Source organism: Eublepharis macularius, chromosome 4 (assembly GCF_028583425.1).
Source record: "Eublepharis macularius isolate TG4126 chromosome 4, MPM_Emac_v1.0, whole genome shotgun sequence".
Classification (NCBI taxonomy): Eukaryota; Metazoa; Chordata; class Lepidosauria; order Squamata; family Eublepharidae; genus Eublepharis; species Eublepharis macularius.
The window spans coordinates 175,046,505-175,056,277 of NC_072793.1; positions in this window are offsets into that span (position 1 = coordinate 175,046,505).

Below are 9,773 nucleotides of genomic sequence, written 5' to 3' on the forward strand. Positions count from 1 at the left end.
CCTGCATCTGATCCCTGAAGACCCATCCCCTGTGTCTGCCCCTCAATTTCACTCTCAGCTAGTTAGGAGAGTCCCCCTTCTGAAATCAAGGCAGTGAAGACTCCGAAGCTTCTGATCTGAAAGAGATGATATTCAAGCAAACTGCGGCACAGTTCGCTCCTGCCTGAAATCCCCACCCAGATTGTTGTTGTCACAGGAGGCATTTATGCACCGGAGGAGGTGACCGTGTTTGTCTCTTGATTCTGATGATGTCATTGTTGTTTTTCAAGGTTCTGTCTCTGAAGAAATCCCTCGATGAGAAGAAGAAATCACCATAATGTTCATAATACTAAGGGGGAGAATTGCTGATGCCACCTCCTCCAACTTTCTGCCATTCTGTGCACAGCAGGAGAAAAACATGTTTGTGAGACCTCGCCAATTCCACTCCATGTTCTCTGTTTCAGCCCTGCCTTATGGATTGGCCTGCCTGTTTGGGTTGGAAACAGAAAGACCCCCCACATCCTTTGTTTTCAACTAAGTATGCAAAACTGAATTATTCAACAGGGCTATGCCATCCTAAAGTGGTGGTGGAGAGTGCCCTCAAATCACAGTTGACTTCTGGTGACCTCTGGCAGGGTTTTCATGGAAAGAGACTAACCGAGGTGGTTTGCCATTGCCTGCCTCTGGAACTGTGGCCTTCGTTGAAGGTCTGCCATCCAATTACTAACCAAGGCTGACCCTCTTTATCTTCTGAGATCTGACAAGATCAGGCTCACCTGGGATATCCAGGTCAGGGTACCATCCTAAAGGCAGGCTGGTTTCTCACACCCTGGTGAGCAAGTACATCCTTTTTTGGCAACCATTTCCATGGATAGTGGTTAAAAGGAAGGGCTTTCACATGTCCTCTATGCTGATGAAGTACAAACGGTTGATCAGAATTACTGCAGCAATTCTGGCTACCGGAAATCAGCTCATGAAGACCAAGAGGCATGCCATATCAGGGATTCTGACTTGAAGAAGAGTGGAGAACTACAAGTTCCAGCATGCATTGTCATAGAGGGAAAAAGAGCTTATTTCTCTGACACTAATAAAGATTGATATGGCTATTCTCTGCTAGGGCAGCAGAAGGGCTATAAGGGCTGCACTGTTACAAAACTTCAGAAAGATGCTTTTCAAAGGGACACAGGCTGCGGACTATAGTACTGAGTAGAACAGTTCAGTGTAGAGTTTATAGTGTGCTGAGTATATATTGTCTGTTGCTTTAAGTATAATAAGACTGTGTGATTTTTGCCTCATTTAATGGGTCATCTTAATGGCCATTAGCAGGCACTTCCCATTGGCTCACAAGTGGCCAGCAGGACAGAGAATGGTAGGAAAAAGTGGGATGTCACCAGTGTCCTCCTGACTCGCTGACGTGATTTCTTGTGTACCCAGAAGTGACAACCGCATGTTGCCTAGAAACTCTGGGAGCATTCTAGTATTGTCCAAAAATCTATAATTATATCATAGATTGATGACCAAATACCAGGGAGTCCTCAACCTCCCCTGATGTCATTTCTGGGCATACAGGAAGTGATGTTAGTGCATCACTGGCTCCAGGGGTCATTTAGTAGAGAAAGAGCTGGAGGAACTCATTAGCATAACTCATTAGCATAACTCATTGGCATATGCCACTCCCTTTGATATCACCAGAAGTGTGTCATTAGCCTAACTGATTTGCATATGCCACACCCCCTGACATCACCTATCCTGGCTGTTTTGGACCCAATCCTAGCCATTCAGGGCTAAAATTGGGCTCAAAATGGCAAAAAGGGCCCCTAAATGACCGAAAGCTCCCATCGTCGTCTTATGATCTTCCCAATATTGATAGCCAACAGGGTATATTCAATCGACCAGTGTAACTTAGGCTGGTCACTTCTATCCTTTGGGAGAAAAAGTGATTCCCTTGGGATACTGGCTACTCGAGATGCTGCAGCCGTTATCACTTCCTTAGGATATCCCCTGTTAAAGAGCTCACGTCCCAAAAGATCTCTAGTCCCAACATAGTCATTTTCATCAGTGGCATTCCTGCTCAGTCTCTGAAATTGACAAACTGGAAGATTACATTTAAGGTGCAGTGGGTGGAAAGATTCACAGTGTAGGTACGAGTTTCTGTCTGTAGGCTTACGAAAAGGGCGAACTTGTATCGCGTTATGGGTATTCCTAAAGGTGACAACATCTAAATAGTTGATGCTATCCCTGTGGGACTGCCATGTATACTGAATATGTTCATTCTGGGAATTTAACCAATGCCCCAGTGCATCAACTGACTCTGCCTCAGAATATATGTCTTATGCAAATATGTAGACAAAACAACTTTCTGTACTGGTGTATTGTCGAAGGCTTTCACGGCCGGAGAACGATGGCTGTTGTGGGTTTTCCGGGCTGTATTGCCGTGGTCTTGGCATTGTAGTTCCTGACGTTTCGCCAGCAGCTGTGGCTGGCATCTTCAGAGGTGTAGCTGCTGGCGAAACGTCAGGAACTACAATGCCAAGACCACGGCAATACAGCCCGGAAAACCCACAACAGCCATTTCTGTACTGGGTTCCTTTCTTGTGTGGTTTCTCTTTTTCCCCTCACACCATGTTAGGACTTCTGTCTCTACCTTGTGCCTAGTAGATTTTTATATTTTACTAAAACACAAGTTGCAGAGGCAGATGAAACAGCAAAGAGTGGAAACGGCTGGTCACATCTTGCCTTTTGGCTCCCCCCCCACTATGAAATTTCTTTGGCGTCACCCACCTTCCTGTGTGGAGATTGTCCCTTCTGGACATGGATCACAGTCATAGCAGCAAAATGGCTTCCTTTCCTGAACCTTCTTGGCATATCCCGGCTGGCAGCTCTCAGTACATCTGGAACGGGGCAGGGGCTAACCAGAAAGGCAAACAACAGCAGCTGAGAAACAGCAGAAGTATTTTTGTTGTTGTAAGCAAGCCATATTCAGAAAAGTCTCAACAGGGTTCCAGTCCTGGTTTGGAACTGCTGACTTCAGGCCCTGATTTGAGGGCCGTGCCTTGGAAACAGAACTGCATGAATGGGAGACTTATTTCCACTGCTTCTCGATGACACGAAAGTCAACAGAGAAAGGATCAGAGGCCAGAAGTTACAAATGGGGGGAATGGGTAGCTTTGGAGGGGATGAAGAGGCTATTGAAGGATTTATTGACCTAAGACATGAATCCGTGATTGACAGATGTCTTTGTGGTCCCAGATGCCAGGCACCTCAGGGCAGCATGAAGGCATAAAGGTTTGCAGTGTAAATGGTGTCTGTTGCTTTCCCATCAATAATTATTACAAGAGGGTGAAATGCAAGGACTTGGGGGTGCATCTCATTTTCCCTTCTCCCACTGTTTCCTCTTTCCCTACCCTGAAGGCCCTCTTCCCTGAGAGCCCCCGTAGCCTCTCCCTTTTCCTGCTCCCTCCTCTCCTTCCTACCCACCACCTTGTAATCCTATCGTTCATCTTTCCCTCAGCTTCAGTTGTATTTAGTATTTACATACTTCACTTACACCACAGATTTCTCCACAAAGGGGACCCAAAGCAGCCCGTAGCATTCTCCTGACCTCCATTTTATCCTCACAACAACGCTGTGAGGTAGGCTAGGCTGTGAGTGTCACCTAGTGAGCACCGTGGCAGAGTGGGGATTCAATCAAAGCTCTTCTAGATCCTAGTATGACGAAACTCCAACGTCTACTTCGCATTGGTTTTAGCAGCTGGTCTTGGGGGAGTTATGGAAATTGCATGGTAACAACTAACAAGTCGCACAGTAGTTGATGCTGGGCCTGGCTCCAATGAGTCTTCCCTGTGCTCTGGACCCGCCCCTTCTCTTAATGATAGAAACCAAGGATTGAAGGCTGTCAATACCTTTGCAGTTGCCTAGCAATGGCCACCAATGTCATTTATTTCTAAAGGCTACAAATGCTCCTTTTATAATTTGGGAGTGTGGACTGTGCATATGTTTCTTAGATATTAGATTTTTCTTCAATCCTGGATCTTTTTTCAGGTTTGTGGAAACATCTCTTATTTATCCATGGCCCCAGCCTCTGAATGTAAGTGTCCACTGTTATGGCCATGTTAAGAATTAGATGTATTGATTGGTAGCCTCAAGGTACAATAACATACCACTTATAGTTTGATGTTGTCTTGTAGATTTATAAGTCTATTTATCTAATATCATCGTTCAATGAAGTTTTTGTTTCAAATTGCAAAGAAGTATAGCTTCATTTAGTTGCAGTATAGATGTGAGTGATTCAATATGCCAAAGTAGAGGGGCTGAATTTATTCACAAGAAACTTTCTGCCTCTGTGTGCAGGCTCTCAGGGTGTCAGACTATGGAATCCCAGTTATCTAGAGTTCATCTCCTCCTTCTGCAAGAAGCACAACGTTTCTTGATTCCAAAAGGTTTATTGAAAGACAATGCTCTGGATAGAAGTGTCCATATTCCAAGGACCAGAAAAGCCTTGGCTGAACAAAAGCTTTGTTGAGAATGACACATGAAATGAAAGTAGCAATACATCAAACACCCATTCCCAGCCTCCCTCCTCAGTCCTGTCTGCGAAGGCATGGGAAGACTTGGACGTCAAGGTCTTGACCGGGACGGGCTGATAAGAGTTCTTCGCTCCCATGGATACATACAGCCTGGGCTGCACCTGGGCCTGGAGGGAGGAAGACTAAACAACTACAGCATGTTAATATGGCATAACTCTGGCTAGAGAACTGACAGGCAAACTGACACTCTGACACAGGGATTGGGTGTTCAGAGGGACAATGACTATTCTCACTACAAACATTTTTTTGGGGTGGGAACTTTCCAAACCTAATAGACATTGCAATTTAGCTCAGAGTGTGAATATGCAACCCCTTTTGTATATAAAGTACTATGTATGTGTTTTCTTGCTTTGCCAGAGGTTACAGTCATCTAGTTTATTTCCCATATTCTGATCATTAGTGTATAGAATGCAGACCTAAGAGCATTTCCCTACCATTGAACAAAATAGTAAACCTCATTTGGATTGCTTTGCCAAATGTGGTTGCAATTCCCTGGGTAGCACTATGAAAGTACAGTTCAAGTATTTAAATAGACAAACAAATTTGGAGTGATAATTTGTAACACGTCTTGCTATCAGATCATTCCTGACTTTCCCTGCTGATGTTTCCAGATGAAATGGCCCAGACCAGAAGGGCTTCTCAGCCCTTCTCAGGACATGTTGGCTTTAACCATAAGCTATCCTAAGGAGCTACCATGCCATTCATCTGCATTGGCCAAACAGTGCTCTTCAGGTGTGGTAGATCAGATGCAAGGGCGTGTGCTGTAACATTGGGTCTTGCGACTGGAAAGCAGCATGAAGGTTTTGAATTTAATTGGCCGTGGCTGCTACAAAGACAGGAAACTAGACTTTTGCCTCTGCCAAGTCAAGTCTTCAGGGCCCTTACTGAGAAGTACGACCTTGAAGTTGGGATACCAATGGCTTCATCCTGGCCCGAAAACACTACTATCATTGTTCTCATCTCTGTGCCTTTGACCCATTGTTACATGTTTCCTTGCAGGTTATCTGACTCTGAAGTTCTATCTCAGTAAGGAGCGAGGTAGCACTTACTGGTAAGAAGGAGATGGGACAGTGGCTAAGCCATCTGGCTGATTTGTGCTGGCTGCCCCATCATCTGAACTCGCCTGACTGCTAGCCGTGGCGGGGGAGAGAACGGTGGTGGCAGGCAGCCCCTGCCTGCCCCAGAGGCAGTTGCCCAGAAAACTACTCTTGACCAGGTGTTTGTAACTACCTGCTCGTTTTCTCCCTTAAAGGTAAAAGCAGCCTGAGGCAGAGCACATCCTCACCAGAGGGTCTTGCATCAGCCAGTCACTGCTGCCGCCACCGCCGCTCTCTACTATGTGCATCTTCTCAGATGTTGGAGTGTGGGCTTTGCCTCAGCCATGGATCAAGGCAAAGCCCACATGTGTGTCTTTCTCTTGCAGGCACATCCTGAGCATGTCTGCTGCCTTCCCCACCCCCGTAATCCTCTGGGAGTGACATTTGGATCCAGCCCAGGAAGCAATATCTCACAGCAGTCCGCATCTCAGCCTCACTGCTGGGAGTGCAAAAGGAGGGCTGTACAAAATGCCTTGGCTCCCTTTCCAGCCTGGAAACAATGGCACTTTTCCAGTTTAATAAAACCAGTTGACAAACAACAAACTCCTGTGTTCGCATGCCTGACTGACCCCTCTCCCAACTCCCTTCCTGACCCATTAGCTCCTCTCCCAATTCCCTGTCACACATGTCCTCTTAAATACCCCTGCAAATGTATCAAGTGGTGCCCTGTTTAGCCTCCCTGCCCTCTTCCCACCCCCCACCCCTGGCCAATGTAATGTTAGGCAGGGGGTGGGAATTGAACTGTGACCCATGAATGTGTGTGGGGAGGCAATGAGGACTTTCAATCTCTGATAGTATGAGCGGCTGGCATCTGATAAGCCAGGAAGCTGTTCGCTCTTCGCTGCAGGTGGAAAGCTGCTGCCAGGGGTGGGGGTTGTGTTTGCGGAGGCAGGGATGGACTCGGCGTGGGGAGGGTCTGTCAGTTCACTCTGGGGGGGCATCTCCTCAGTACTGAGACATGGCTGTCACGGTCTGTCCCCCCCCTCCCCCATTCTCGCTTTGTAGAGATGCAGGGATGTGTTCAAGCTGCGCAGCAGCAAATCTGAGCGTGCGTTCCCCTCATTTCCAAACGGCCTCCCGGCCTCCCACGTGGTTCCCAATGGGCACTCCTGTCACTCATTGATGGCCCTGCCTCCCCCCAACCTGCTTCTCTGGAACCTGGGGACTACTTTGGTTACCAGTCTCCAGGTGGAAGCTGGAGATCTCCCAGAATTACAACTGATCTCCAGGCAATAGAGACCAGCTCCGTACTATCTGACCCTACTTTTCAGAGAGGGGGAACCTATTTCTTGTGGCGATGGTGGTGGCAGCAGGTATTTGTGGGTGCACCAAGCTGCAGCCACCGGCCTGGCCCTCATCAGAAATGGGGGCTGGACAGGCAAGGGGAGGTGTTCGGTCTGGACCTTCACTGTCACCTCTGCCCCCCTCCCTGGCAGGGATGCCTGATGGAGGTCTATTGGTGGTGGCCGGCATCACGGCCTCCTCATTGCCTGTGCCACTGCTTTTCCCTCGCCTGGATGTGAGGAGAGGGGTGTGGCCATTGGCTGGTGTGAGCAGTGTTGTCAGGGGAATGGTGGGTGGGACCTCCCAGGGGTTGCTGCATCTTGCCTTGCCACGCTCGGGCACCGGTGGGACTATCCTGCAAAAGTCCATTGGGTGTCATCCAGCGCTGCCCCATTTACACCTCTCCATGAGCAACGGCGCTGCCTGGGGGGGGCGGGGGGGTTAGGATTGCACTGCCCGACATTGTAAATTTGAAGATGATACCAACATTTGTTGCAGAGAAAATCAGAAGCCCATTTAGTTTATATAGTTTTTTCCCCTTTTTTGTTATTTCTTTGTATTATTTTATGTGATGTTATTTCTGTATGTTGGTGTTTGTGTTAAATTAAATCTATTCGCAGATGATCTGATCATAGTTATATCTAATCCAAAAGAAGGAGTTAAAGAGACAAAAATTATATTAGAGCAGAACCACAAGTGACAAAAGGCACAGATTGGACACTTGTCTGCTTCCCTCAAGTTTTGATGGGAAATGTAGGCAGCTTGGCGGAATGTTGGACAAGTGACAGTTGAAAAATCCATTGGACAGCAGTCAGAGAGCGAAGCTGTGAGACCAGGATGCCTACATTTCCCATCAAAACTTGAGGGAAGCTGACAAGTGTCCAATCTGTGCCTTTTGTCACTTGTGGTTCTGCTCTTAGAAGACTGAGTTAAACTCAGGATTAAAAGTTAACATGGCAAAATCAGAGATAATGTACATCAATATAAGAATGGAGGAAAGGGAAGAGATACATAAATGGACAGGAATAGGTTTAGGGGTTAAGAAATTCAGATATCTAGGGATAGATATAGTTTAAAATGTTAATAAGATGGTAGAGAGGAATTATAATCGGACGTGGAATAGAATATTGAAAGAAATGAGGAGGTGGGGTAAAAGGACATTAAGTATAGCAGCTAGGATTAACACAGTGAAAATGTTTTGGACTCCAAAGCCACTATATTTGTTCCAAACGATACCATTAGAAATTAATAGACAAAAAATTAACAGCTGGAATGCAAGAATAAAGGAATGGGTTTTCGGCAGTAAAAAAAGTAGGATTTCTAGATATTTTATATATGCTCACAGCTCAGATATGGGTTGGGGTGTCCCAGAACTGGGGAATTATCACGAAGCATTTCAAATAAAAGCATTAATGGAAATAGGGGAGAGAAGTGAACAAAAATGGCTTATAATCGAGAATTAGGCAAATGAAGGGGTTGGGAGATTTGGAGTATTTACAGGAGGAAAGTTTAAATATATATAGGACCGAGGAAAACAGCATTAATGATTTGGAGGAAATGGCAACCAAAATGGTTAAAGGGAGTATCTAGACAAGCACCAATAGAGGCGCTGGATGAGGAGGAGGAAGATGAGAAATGGTGGAGATTACTTAAACAGAAAGGGTATACTAGACTACAAGATATACTATGTGGGCAGTTGCTTAAGCCATTACAAATATTACATGATGAAATAGGTAGGCAATATTGGTTGAAGCTAATAGGTTTACATAATAGACTTAAAAAGACAAGTGAAAATAAGACCTTGGTGTTGGGGGAACCAATGGAGGAGTTATTGAAGGTGATGATAAACACAAAAAGGGGATTAGCAGGTAAGATATATAGGAGGATGACGTCTGATGATGATCGGACAAGAATCCTCCTTCAAGGGAAGTGGAGTATAGAAATTAGTTTAGAGGAAAGAATGATTGATAGACTTGTTAAAGGTACACAGAAGATAAAAGTGCATAAATTTAGAGAGCTGGAATTGAAATTTTATACGAAGTGGTATAGAACTCCGGTTATATTGGCTAATATGTTCCCAAGACTGAGTTCGAAATGCTGGCATTGTAGAACTGAGAAAGGATGGTACTCCCATATGTGGTGGGAGTGTACAGAAGCTAAAGCCTTTTGGGAGAAGGTAACAGAGCAGCTTTATAAGTTTTTTCTAATAAGACCGAAGATAGACGTTGAACTGATGTTAGGTAGTACTCTAGGCCATCAAGGTATTAGGAAAGAAGAACAGGAGTTATTTAAAGCAATGGTGCTAGCCAGTAAAGCAGTAATAGCATTTGGTTGGAAAGACAAAACCAAGTGGATGAAACTAAATTGGCAGAATTATTTATTTGAATATATTCGATCAGACATTATAGCTATAATTAATCAGGATGAGCCATGGGAATTAAGGGCAGGAAAGATTAAGGAAAAGTGGCATTTATATCTAAAATGGGTTATGGAAGGTCAACAACGGGACGTTGGGTGGAAGCTTCTAAGCCTCTGCCCCTGGCTAGGAAGGATGAGAAGATAAGGGAGGGAGGGATAAGGGTATGGGAACATAGATGGATAACTGTATGAGGAATAATAATTCAAATATTGAAGGCAATGTATTCAAATATATATAATTAATGTGCAATTAAATAAAAACAAAAAAAATAGTTTTTGTGTGTAACTGTAGTTAACTTTTATTTAAAGCTAACCGTAAATATCCTTCAGAAAAAAAATTCAAAATAATAGGAACATGACAGGACTCCACTAAACCCCCTCCCTGGAAAACAAAACAGTGTAAAAAACA